Genomic DNA, 14,119 nt, shown 5'->3' with positions numbered 1-14,119 from the left:
ATGAATGATAAAAATGATGGAAGTTTAGATGCTTTATAAATTGTACATACTTGTCCTAGCATGAAACATATCCAAAAATGAAAGCAAGATATATATGACAAGATCTAAGATAAAACAAGATAAAATCTAAGATAAAGCTCAATTCAAGTTTAATATAGTATTTCTACTCAATGGAAAACAAGATAAAATCTAAGATAAAGCTCTTCATTCAATAACAAAATGGATAATGAAGTTACTAAAAAAATATTCAATCTACGTCCGTGTCACCATCACTCGATATGATAGCTTCTTCCTCTGAACAATAATCCATTAATGTATCATCATCCTCTTCTTCAATTTACTCATCAACAATAGTATTGTTATGAAGGCAACTTTCCATAGCAGTCACGACCTCATTGGCATCAACTTCATTTGGGTCCATATCGTCTCTAATTAGTTGTATGGGTGTTATAGGTTCATTTTGGATTCCGCTGCTACTAGCTTCATGTGTTTCATCATGTTGGACATTATCCAAATCCATCCCAGTATGCTCCTCCTATTGATATGCCTCATCAGTGCCTCCTGCTTCAATCTCTTCTTCCCTCTCTGGAACATCAAACACATTTCTAGGCTTTGTCTTTTGCATAACTTGCCAACTACTACCCAATTTGGTATCATCGACGTAAAAAACTTGACATGCTTGTGTGGCTAAGACAAACTGGTCATCTTTATACCACGTCTTGGAGATATTAATGCTAGTGAAAAAACCATCCGTTTGTATCCCTGTCCTTCTATTACCAACATCATACCAATCACATCTGAAAAGATAAACTCTCTTCCCGAATATATAACTGACTTCAAAAACATCGGTCAAAATACCGTAAAAGTCAGTCTCTTTTCCTTAGTGTTCTCCTTTTACAGTAACACCACTATTTTGGGTTCAAAGATTTTTCTCTCGATCTTTGGTGTGAAACCTAATCCCATTAACAATGCAACCACTATAACGTTTCACACGTGTATCAGGTCCACATGCCAATGAATACAATTCATCGGTAGCTTTAGGAGAGTTCTCATTGTGTAATATTTGCATTTATTCATAAAAATGTACACCAAATCAGTAAAGCATATTAGTATATTATTCCGGTTCATAACAATAACATTAAAATAAATAATACGAACACTTACACGTTTTTCAAACCAACTAGGAAACAACATTTCTTGTCTCTCAGGCAAGTTGCGTGAGCTTTCCCTTTGAAGCTCTATCATGTGTTGACTACATGCATATCAAACACATAAACATAACAACTTAAAGTGGCTTAAAATGTATAAAATAGAATTGATAAGTTAAATATAGTAGAACTTACTCTAAATAAGTTGACAACTTCTCTGTATTATTCAACACATATTAATTAGCCTTGTCTCGATCCTTTGGTTCGAGAATGATATTTGTATAAGCTCCAAATGGTCGAACATTTTGTGTGAAAACATCAAATCCTATTTTTTGATTCTCATTACCGCCATCATAATTTCTTTCTTCACGATTGAACCGAGTTTCAATTCCTTGAAGATACATGGAGCAAAACATGAGACATTCATTGTCAATGTATGCTTCAGCAATTGAACCTTCGGGGCGAGCCTTATTTCGAACATATTGTTTTAGCGTGTGTAGATACCTGTTTACAAATCACACATATATGATTAATGTATAATAAAAATTTTAACTTTAAAATGCTAATGTCACATTAAATGAATTGCAAGTCATATGCTTTATCTTTTAATAGGATACATCCACCTATACTGCACCGGTCCTCCAAGTATCGCCTCATGCGGCAAGTGGATAGCCAAATGAACCATTACATTAAAAAATACAGGAGGAAATATTTGCTCGAGCTTACAAAGTATAACTGCAATGTCTTTTTCCATCTTCTCAAGTACTTCTTAGCGTCTTGCAACATAACTCTTTGAAGAACAGTCCCAACTCAACCAATACAATGGCTACATCCTTCGACAAGAAACTACATATTACAATCGGGAGAAGTTGTTGCAAGAGCACATGACAGTCATGACTTTTCATTCCTGTTATCTTACCATCTTTAGCATTTGCACATTGAGAAATGTTAGACGCATAGCCATCAGGAAACTTCACCGACTTCAGCCACTCACAAAAAGTTTTTTTCTCTGAAGATGACAATGTGTAACATGCCGGGGGTATTACAAACTTATCACCTCTTGGGATTAGATGCAACTCTTTTCTTATACCCAATACGGCCAAATCTAATCGAGCTTTTACTGAATCTTTTGTTTTGCTATCTAGGTCTAGCAATGTCCCCACAACATTGTCACAAATGTTCTTCTCAACATGCATAACATCAAGGTTGTGTCGCAGCTTAAGAATGTCCCAATAGGGTAACTCAAAAAATATGCTCTTCTTTGTCCAGTTCAACTCCATCTCTGCGCTTTTCTCTTTTTTAGGCTTTCCAAATTTCTGAAGGGGTTCTACATAGTTCACTTGTGATAACAATTCATCCTTAGACAACTCTTTAGGTGGCAACCTGCTCTCCCTATTTCCATCAAATAATTGTTTGCCACGAGTTCTCCAAGCATGCCTTAGCGGCAAAAAACGACGATTTGCCATATAACACAACTTTCGTCCATTCTTCAAATACATGGAAACTGTATCCTTATTACAATTAGCGCAAGCTAGTTTGCCCTTGGTACTCCAACCAGATAAATTACCGTATGCGGGAAAATCATTTATAGTCCATAAAACTGTAGCATGCAACCGAAATGTTTTCTTTGTCACTGCATCATAAGTCTCTACCCCATCTTTCCACAACTCTTTAAGTTCATCAATCAAAGGTCGTAAATAGACATCGATATCATTCCCAGGTGATGAAGGTCTTAGAATAAGTAACTGTAGTGGACGTATTCGTGAGATACAATGTTATAGGTGGCAAGGGGTCGCATGCAGCATAAGGAAGAGGAGTCATGATGCAGCGGATCAGGTCCGCGGTAACCTAACTGCCTAACTGTCGAGAACTGCCAAACTGTCGAGAACTGCCATATATAGAGAGAGAGAGGTGAAGAGAGAGAGGGGAGGGAGAAGAAGGAGAAAAGAAAACCAGAGAAGGTGAGAGAGGAGAACTACGGCACAGCTTGATCCTCCGTGAAGGGGGTACGTAGGCAACCCAATGGGTTCAGCTGATCCATGAAAGACATGTAAGGTGAGAAGGTATGAACAGGGTTCATACAATGGCGCCGTCTGTGGGGAACAGAGGAAAAAATTGTTGTTCTCTACCACAAACAAGTGAACTAGATCCGCGGTCCGACCACCATTCCTCCACACAAACAAACAACTAGATCCGAAATTTCTTGTCAACAATCAGCCCGTCCAGCAACAAGTTGCGTGGACAGAGGCACGTCCAAAATGGCATCCAGTACGGGTTGGTTTCCACAATTATTTGGTATCTTCTCTATTTCTTCTTATGTGGTTTGGATGTCGTAAGTCTGGCGATTTTGTTAAAAATATTGTATTTTAGAGTTAAATAGAGAATTGATTGAGAGAATGCCTGTGAGAAGTTTGGTATCTTGGGGTGCTATGATTGATGGGTACGTAGTGAGTGGTGGGTTTTCCGAGGCGTTGAGTCTTTTGCCGAGTGCAAGTCATTGCAAAGATTCAGAGTTAGTAAAAATCATTTTTCGGGGAAGATCTCGAGTGGTGTATGGGGACTACCTTTTCTTGCGGGTAATTGATTTTAGAGATAATGACTTTCTTGGAGAGGTGTCTTCCGAGATAGGGTTGTCTATCGGCTTGCTTGACTTCGGTTGTATGTACAAAACAATCGGGCCAGTCGGATGCCATCGAACTTGGCAAACTCACTCTGCTTGGAAAGCTTTACGCAAATAACAATTCATTTTCTGGTGAAATTCTTCGAAATTTTATCTCCGGAGCAGTTGTCATCTTTGCATTTGGAAGGGAACTAATTGGCGGGACCAATACCATCAGAAGTTTGGGAATGCACTAGACTGGCAGATTTGAATCTTGCACAAAATTTCCTTAGTGGTGATATTCCCAACAGCTTGTCCCTGTTGAGCAATTTGAACTCTTTGAATCTCAACACAAACATTCATGATGGTTAAAGTTTTGGACACGAGGGTTTTAGTAGAAAGAAACGAGGCTGCTTCAATGCATAGTTCAGTAGATTTGAGCTCGTATAGATACCCGAGTTCACCATTATCGTCGTCTTCGACACCATTACCTGAATCAATCACAAGGAAATGAAAGGGGTTTGATGGAAAGAAGTGAAAGTTTTGTTAATGAAAGTATTGAGAATGAAGATATGGTTGAACAAGTTCTTGGGCGTAAACCAGGGGAAGTTTCTGATAAGGTTTTTCAGACTCTATTATGGAGATTATGCAAGGCTACAAAAATACGGTATACTTGGTGTCAAATTGAGTAGAAGGTTTATTGATAACAAAGTCGAAGATGAGGCAATGAGTTCTGGGAGTTGTTGGATCAACTGCCATTTGAGAATGCTACCACCAGTGGGGGTACGATTCGGGAAGATGGAATGGTTGGTGAATATGAAATGGTGGAAGATGAAGTAGTCTCAAGTTTTGATAAGGTGGAAGATGATGCTAACATGAAGAAGTCTAAACCAAAGTCGGGGGAATTGAATCGACTTCTGATTGAGAATGTTAGTACAAGTGATGGAATTGAAAAGGAAGAAATGGTTGTTGAACATGAAGTGGAGGATGTAGTTGAAAATTCAGACGATATGGGCATGGTTGGTAATCCGCTCGGGACCTTTTGAAACGTAAACCGGAAGAGAATGACGAGGACTATGCTAAACCCGCTGCAAAGAACCAAAATTAACAGCAAAAAGAGGTATGTGCCGTTCGGGTAAAAGAGCACTTCCCCGATGGTGGAATTTTAGTTAGTGAGTGCCAAACAAACCAAACGTCTGGCAGACGCAAACCCCTCCGGCAATGCCTCTTTGGGGCATATGGAGCTCTAAGCAATGCAAGTCAAACCATTATTGCCGAAGGCACGGCACAGATTACCAACTAGGATCCGGTTCTTAAGGCAAGAGAGATACTTAAACGCCAAGGTTTTACCCAGCGCCCTGGCCTTTGCTGCAGTGACAACCATGCCGATGCTCCTTTCATTTGTTGAATCTCTATTTTTAAACTTGCTCTGTTTATTTGCTGAATCGTTATAATTGTGAGTGTTTCATGTGTGGCATGCTTGTGTGGATTCAACTTTGTTTGTAGACAATAAGATCTGACATATATGTGAAAGAATATGGGCGTAAAGGTGGAGTTATGGGATAGAGAGGATGTGTGCAGTACTGACTCCTCAGGAGCTCCTCCTAGAAAACGTGAATTAATTTGTCAAAAGATACATGGTCACGAAATAATATTGGGTGATATTCTTGGAACTTGTGATATAGATGAGAACTACGTTAGCAGACATAGTGATCATGCTAGGAAGGATGAAGCGGTGAACTAACTTCAACTGGAGTACTTTTTAATCAATTTTAGAGCTGGAGCAAGAGTGTTCGACAACGTCGATGGCGAGAGAGTTCGAGGTAGAGAAAGGATGAGATCAATAGGGTGGGACGGAGATCAGCGGCCTCAAGCGTCCGAATACAGATGGTAAGATGATTACAAAAAAGGTGGAGAGACATACAACGCAGCAGGTAACTCGTTTATTTTACCGTCATGTACATAATAGATAGACAAGTAGTGACTCGGCCGTCAGCCAGAGTTACACTGGGGGCAAGCAAGGCTTGTCCTCGTCTTTGGTAGAGATGTATATGGGGACAGATTGGGGTTGTCTCCAGACCTCGTGGTATTCCGCGAACCTAGTCGCTCTAGGAGGTCGCGGACCATGAATGAGAAACATAGTTGTACACCGCAGGGTAAGACAGATTGTACACCGTTTGGAACATATGATCGCCATTATATTTGTTTGCAAAATACTTATGCTGAATAATGTTCTGCATTATAACTCACGTGTTATTTGTGCAACACTCAAGCATGAAAGTTTCAGGTTACAGAGAAAGAAAAAGAATTGCAGTACCGTGGAACCGAGCGGAGTTTGAGCTGGTATTGGGAGATGGATCCATCTCACCTCATTTACTACTTTATTTGCATACACTATATTGTCATCAAAGAGTTTACTGTCTGCATTAAATGTATATTGCATGATATAGCTTCATGCCAGCGGGGGGGATGAGCCCTTCGCGGACTATATGTCCGAATCAACTTGGGGGCAACCCTAGCTAGCTTCACAGCTGATATAAAAGAGCGGGGGGGATGAGCCCTTCGCGGACTGTATGTCCGAATCAACTTGGGGGCAACCCCGACTAGCTTCACAGCTGATCAAGGAGAGCGGAGGGGATGAGCCCTTCGTGGACCGCAGTGTCCGAATCAAGCTTGGGGCAAAATGAGTTGCCTCTAAGCCAGAGAGCGGGGGGGATGAGCCCTTCATGGACCGCAGTGTCCGAATCAAGCTTGGGGCAAAATGAGTTGCCTCTAAGCCAGAGAGCGGGGGGGATGAGCCCTTCGTGGACCGCAGATGTCCGAATCAAGCTTGGGGCAAATTGAGCTGCCTCTAAGCCAGAGAGCGGGGGGAATGAGCCCTTCGCGGACTGTATGTCCGAATCAACTTGGGGGCAACCCCAACTAGCTTCACAGCTGATCAAAGGCAGTGGGGGGTGGGGGGATGAGCCCCTTCATGGACTGTATGTCTGAATTAACTTATGCAGTGAGTTCTTTGAAAGAGAGTTGAGGGCGGGGATGAGACACATCACGGACATAGTAGTGGGCCAGGTGAAGGAGAGTTGAAATGGGATGATGAGACACGTCCACGGACATAGTGGTGAGTTATGTGAGGGGAGAGTTGATGGCTGGGTTGAGACACATCGCGGACATGCTAGGGGAGTTCAATAAAAGGAGGGGGGCAAACGGTAACGCGAGAGCAAACCGAGTCACTGTTGATGACACCGCCTAGTTTAAGGCCGTGGAAAAACAAACTGGGGGGACGCTATCTGAATATATTCCTTGCTATATGAGTGGAGTAAGTGGGAGGAGCCATCCGTGGACCCTCTTGTCCAAAACAAGCATTGGTTGGACACACCCTTAAACTAGTAGGGGCAAAAGCTTCAAGAGATGAGCTGAGAAAATATCAATATGAGCAAAGTGTATCGTATGTATTAGTTCTCGGTCCCATTGATCGTTCGCTGACCATCAATGGGATCGAGAGGGGGCATCTGTAGTGGACGTATTCGTGAGATACAATGTTATAGGTGGCAAGGGGGTCGCATGCAAAGATAAGGAAGAGGAGTCATGATGCGTGCGGATCAGTCCACGGTAACCTAACGCCCGCCGCGTCGAATCGCCAAACTGCAGAGAACCGCATATATAGAGAGAGAGAGAAAGAGAGAGAGGGAGGGAGAAGAAGGAGAAAAAGAAAAGGAGAAGGTGAGAGAGGAGAACTACGGCACGCGGCTTGATCCTCCGTGAAGGGGGGTATGCGTAGGGCAACCCAATGGGTTGGTGATCCATGAAAGACATGTAAGGTGAGAAGGTATGAACAGGGTTCATACAGTAACGTCATGAAGGTGAACGGTTCTTTCATACATTTCCACGGTGGTAAATTATATGGTATCACCATTACATGCCACATACTGTATTGGCTACTCATATTGCCAAATGGGTTAAATCCATCAGTTTGCAAGACCCAAGTTTAACATTGCGAGGATCATTGGCAAACCACTCATGTTCCTTATCAAAATCGCCCCAAGCTTGAGAATCTGCCGGGTGCCTGAGTACATTCTTCTCCCGATCATGTTTTTCTTTGTGCCATCTCATATCTGCAGCAGTAACCCTCGACATAAACAACCTTTTGAGCCTTGGTTTAAGTGGAAAGTAACGCAACACTTTTTGTGGTATTTTTTTAGTCTTGCCTTCACAAACTTTATACCTTGACTCCCCACATTCGAGACAATTTTGAAGACTGTCATTTTCTTTCCAAAACAACATGCAATCATTTTTGCATGCATGTATTGGGATATAACCAAGTCCCAGGTTACACATTAATGTCTTCGTCTCGTAATGAGATTTTGGTAGTGTCTCACCTTCAGGCAATCCAATTTTAATCAACTGGAGAATCATAGTGAACGATTTGTTACTCCAGCGATTGATTATTTTTAAGTGAAGCAATTTCACAAGATAATCTAACTTAGAAATCTTACAACCTGGATACAAAGGTTGGTGTGCTTCCCTCAAAAGGTCATCATATGGATCTACATTTCCTCCATTGCTGTTAAAGCCACCTTCACCTTCTGTTGCATTCAATGCATCATCATCTCTGGATTCCCCATGTTCCATGTGAGGCTCCAAATTATCAACATGTGTTGAAGCTTGTAAATCTTCAATCATGTCATCTAACCCATCAAAATTTACCATTTGAACACCATTGCCATCATCATTGTCGTCATCATCATCATCACTTAATTTCTTATATTCTTCTCCATGAAACACCCAATGAGTGTACTTCTTGTCCTTGCCTAACCTCTCTAGATCATCATTTACCTCATTGATGTGTTTGTAATTCCTATTTTTGCACTCTTTGCATGGACACCTAGTCCTGCCCGCACTGTCTACATGATCACGAGCAATATCAATAAAATCCCAAATTCCTTTTTTATACGCTGGCCAAAACCTATTTGGCAATTGTATCCAACTCTTATCCATTTCAGTGTTTCCTACTACAAGATAATAATTGTACAATCAGTTATGACATCACAAACGAAAACAGTACACATGCCACACCAACTTATCAGATTTGTTTCTAAGAACTTAAACTTTCACTTATACAACAACTAATAAACTTTCAAACCCTTAAACTTAAAGTGAAAGTCACTTAATGAAGGGTACTTTTGACATTCACTTCAAGAAAAGACAAACTGCAATATAAGACATCTCACTTTTAACTTTTCAACTTTACCCCTAATCTTCTACATAGTTTATGTACTTTATCTCTGAGACAGAGCATAGTTGTTACTTCTTTTATTTCAAATTAAATTGGTTACAAAAAGTCTACTTCAATTTATTTTTTTTATCACTATAATTGTCTAATGTAGTCATTGTATGTTAATAACTTAATATATTATTATTTTTCGATAAAATTGAATTATCTATGCTAATATTTTAAAGGATCTCATTGTTAAAATTTTGTTATTGGTATAATTAAGTATGATGTTGCATTACTAAATGAGATATTTTGTGGTTAAAAATAACAACACTTTTGTCAATGTTGTACAGGAAAAAGTGACGTCACAGAAAAACCTATAGACGTCGTTACCTTTAATTAGCTACCAACAACTAATAAACTTTCAAGGTTGTATTACATTGTCTTTACTAGTTGTACTCCCTGTTCTACTAGACAAGTTACAACTTATGACCCTAAGATTTGGTACGTTAGTTAATTAGTAGGTTTATGCTTTTTGATCTTATTGAATGTCTTTTATTTACTAAATTTGGTCTATTGAATTGTTCAACTAATGCTCAATGGACAGAGATGCTCAGAATGACATTGACATATCTAGGTGAAAAAATACGCCACACGTAATTATTTGTGTCGTTGTTTGTGTTACGTTTCTTTTGCAAATCTTACTTGACCTATTATATATTGATTAGTATAGTGGCTAGCAAGATATCAATCCTACTCTAAATAATTAGTTGATAGTAATAGAAATTCCTAATCTAAGTTACTCTAATGGATGCAAGTAAAAGATGTGGCTAAGTAATGATGAATATATAGTTGATTTGATTTGAGATGTAAACTAAGCATAAACTAAACTAAATTAAATATATGAATATGAATAAAGAGAGAGAATATCTTAGGAGAGATGAATCCACAAAAATCATAGAATTAGTCTAATAGATCTACCTATCATGCTTAATATAAATCACCAATAGAAACTCACCATACCTACAAATCTTATGCTCATAACCATGATGATAATATGTGGCTTTCAACGTGCTTTCTATCTTTCCATTAAATACTTATTCAATCTCCAATGATATCTTCTATCTAACCAAATTGTGCTTTAAGTGACATTCAATATACAACTCTAGGTGCCATAGAAAATCCACATGTGGCATTAACCATACAACTAATTAAGGTGCCATAAAGAATCCAATCATCACACTAGAACACTAAAAACTAGAAGAAAAGAATCTTGGGTTTGTGGTATTTGGTTCTACACAATCATGAATTATCCTAAGACCTTCTAACCTCCACAGGAGCGTTAGATCAATGGACGAATAAGAAGAAACTCAATGAGAGATTTAAACTAAAACATGATAGAAGAAGAACTAAACTAAAATATACGAAAAATGCTTCATCTCCCCTCCCAAGAGAAGGGAGATTAGCTCTTCATACTATGCTGTGAACATAGTATGAAAAGGAATAATCTTTATAGCTATCAATGGTGAAAAGGTCTGAACTTTCTTCTCTCTTAATTCTAGATCTAAGATGCAAATACTAAATTTCCTAGATGATGTAAACTGAGGTTTTTGTGCCTTATATATTGGTTTACATGCTCGTCTGGATAGAGATACGAATCCTATGTTTATTTGATGTCAAACTCTCTGTCATCTTTCTAGAAGCAATCCTGGAAAAGCTAGATTAGTTTGCACAAAACGGAGACGTGGCCCACTTTGTCCTGCAGGCTATTTGGCAAGCTGTAGCTTCTAACAGCTTTCAGTTTCCTAATTCTTGTGAAACTCTGACTTCTTTTCCATGTTGATCTCATCTTCCTATGAAGTCGAAATTAAGGCTTTGAGATCAGATTGAAGACTCTTCTAACTCAATTATTATCCTTTTTTAGAGTCCCATTAGGCTTGGCACTTATGGAGACAAATATGACGCTTTTTGCCCCAGCTTTTTTTTTGTAATTCCCAGTGACTCATTTTTTACTTGTTTGACTTCTTTTCCCTCCATATTTCACATTTAGGTTCTTTGACCTGTAAAAACTCAAATTGCATCATAATAGAATATTTAAATATAAAATGGAGACTAACATACACATAATTGAGGTTATAAATCATTACTTTTGAGCACTTATCACAACCCCCAACTAGCATTTTGCTAGTCTCTTAGCAAATATGTGTTATACTAGAGAAGTGTTCAAAGCTAACAATACTAATTAAATAATAAACTAACTCACTTTCGCAGGCATCGCGATTGTATTTATCATATGCAACAAGGCCTTAAACCTTTAAGTTACCCTTAAAGGACGAGTTATAGCCTCGTGAGGGTTTTCAGTTGATATACCCACAAAATTAATTTTACATATGAACTTTGGTGAAATCTAGATAAATTAATTTTTTTTTTCAGTTAAAATGTCTAAATCAAAAAGTTATTACTTATCACACCCATGATCATAAAACATTAGGATAAGGTTCTATTCATAAAGATAGAAAAGACTGACTAATCATCCTAACTAGAGCTTATTCATTTTTAACCATTTTGATTTCTTTCTCTTTTCCAAGCAACGAAATTTCTACCTCACCTTTGGATTAGTATTTTGACTTCAAATCTCACCATTTCATACACTCACAAGAAAATCTCTCTCAGATAAGTTTTCTATTTTACCTCCATATGCAGGGAAATGAGTAAAAAGTAGAGCATCCCACATATTTAATCAGAAAGACGGAAATTTGCAAATATATAAATAAAGTCTCATAGAAAGAATGTCAATCACATTTGAAGTGTCGGGTCCTTCACTTTAGCACCCTCTCACCTATTCTACACTTCATATCATACTTTAGTGATAAGTCTGGGTATTAAAACAGGGCTTAGGACAGGTTAACAAGAAAAAGGTAAAAATGATTCAAAAATTTCTGAGAATATACTAAAGACTTTGTGCTTTTGACCTTCTTGGAAATTTTCTTCACTTGTAGACTGCAACACTTGAACTCTATCACTACTTCTGCTCAATTATTTATATTTCTTTTCTTTCTTTTTCTTTTTCTTTTTCTTTTTTTTCTTTGAGCAAAAGGAATGATTTTCTTCATATGACTTTGGTAAAATTTCCTTCAAAATCTTCTTTGTTCTAGCTTTCTCTTTAGTTCTTTAGAAATCCTCAAAAATATGGGTAAGGCTAATAATATAGGATATACTCCTTATCTGGAGTTGGGTTTAAGATGACTGGTTTAAGAATAAAAGGCTTGATATATAAGGCTCAAAAGTGGTTAACATGATAATCCTACTAGGTGGGATAAAGGCTGATTGGTTCACTACTTGACTTATCAGTATAATATTCCGCTTTGAATAGACTACAAGACCTAATAGCTATTTCCCCAGTTGATGCCACCTCGTGATTGATCAAATCAAGAATAAATGAGACTACACAACGAATTTAAGCATAGAAAAATGGTTGAGTCAACTTAGACTCAGATTTACGTAAAGACTCTCCAAGAAATTAAAATTGAAAGGCTCAAGTCTCACAGGTCAAGTCTCTGTACTAATCCTCTAGTTTGGTAGAAGTTTAAGTTGCTTTTTCATTTGAAATTCCTCTAGTGGTGTATTATATGAACTTACTTTAGATTAAGACTTTTATCAGTGAGATCTATTTCTAGTAATAGAAACTTAGTCTAAAAGTCTTACTAATCCTTGTCATGACTTATAATTCTCAATTTCATTAGCCAGTTTAAACGATAAAATTAAAATATACTTTTCACCTAGAATCACCATAATTCACATATAAACTTTCCAAATATTGTAATTAAAATATTGCAAAATTTTAATTCTCACCCCCCTAACTAAATTAGGCATTGTTCTCAATGACTAAATAAAATAACTGAAAGCTTACCATAATTGAAATAATCAGAGAAAGAAGGATATTACCTTAAATGCGTGCAAAATTGCACCAGCTAAAATCTGTAGAATTTATATCCTTAACAAAAGAAATAAGAGTAATGATTCATGAGGATTAAAATTACTACAACGACTAAATATTTGTCATGTGCTCATTCCATAGAGTTACACGTCTCTAAAAAGACGGAGAAAAAGTGCTAGAGTGGAATACATGAGTCACATGTACAAATGACACGATTGAAAAATAAAATAAAAACTAAACAATGAATAATCTTATATATAATGGGAAAACTTGCCTCAGTTTATTAGTCCCCGTATTTTTTATTTTAATCCAATCTTTTAAATCAAAAAGGTACCCGAAAGTTTCGCCTCCAAAATTCTCAGAAGGCATTAAGTTAAAGGGCAAATTGGTGATTATAAATTTACAATATAATTCATTCTAAACAGCGCGTCTTTCCGTCATCACCTAACTAACTAATACAGTCGCACCGTTTCGGATCGAAAAACACATGTTCGGTCTTTAACTTCAGAGATACAATGGCGACGAGTCTTTTATATATCATTTTTTGTTGAGATAACAGGTAATTCTTTCTAATAGCTATTCTTCTTCTCCATCCTCAACTTTTATTAGAGAAAAGAAAAACTCGCTCACTCACTTCCCATTTTCCCTTTTTTACTTTTTACAATGAAGACTTGCAACCTTTAATAATTTAATTCCCAATTTCCCATTTTTAAACGCAAAGTAGAATTTTAGTATTTGGTGTTGCTGTCTAAACGTTTCCACGACTTATAAAATGGTTCTGAATTTTAACATGGTTCTAATTTTTTTTTTGGGATTGTTCTAATTTCAGAAGAAACCCTTTCATTTGTCTTCGTGGCAAGGGCTTTGAACTCGCCATATAAAATGGGTAAAACTACTGAACTCTTTACTTTTGTGATTGTTAATTTATTGTTAAGCACTTAGTCCTTGATTACTTTTTGTCTTTGATTTTTCAATTTTTCAATTTTTTTGTTTTCTAAAAAATTGGTTCATTACTTCATTCACATTTCTGTTAAATTGCGATGGAAGAGGTGATGTCTTTATTCTTCTTTGATCCGTTTATGTTCTGCGTTAGTTTTTGAACATTTCATGTTTGACGAAATGCTTTGGTGTAGAATATTTTGTTACTACACAAGATCATTTCTCAAGTTTTAAATGTATGCTATTAACTTCTTTCATTTTTCTTTTTGGATAAAAATGGAGGG

At 37.5% G+C, this 14,119-nt stretch overlaps 1 pseudogene; it reads right to left on the bottom strand.

Annotated features, from left to right (window-relative positions):
• Window positions 1-535: 535 nt before the first annotated feature.
• Window positions 536-8,742, bottom strand: LOC147517160 (uncharacterized; annotated as a pseudogene).
• Window positions 8,743-14,119: the final 5,377 nt, after the last annotated feature.

This window comes from Coptis chinensis, chromosome 2 (assembly GCF_015680905.1).
Source record: "Coptis chinensis isolate HL-2020 chromosome 2, ASM1568090v1, whole genome shotgun sequence".
Classification (NCBI taxonomy): domain Eukaryota; kingdom Viridiplantae; phylum Streptophyta; class Magnoliopsida; order Ranunculales; family Ranunculaceae; genus Coptis; species Coptis chinensis.
The sequence above is the reverse complement of the archived record's forward strand: the minus strand, read 5'-3'. Positions and strand labels throughout refer to the sequence as shown.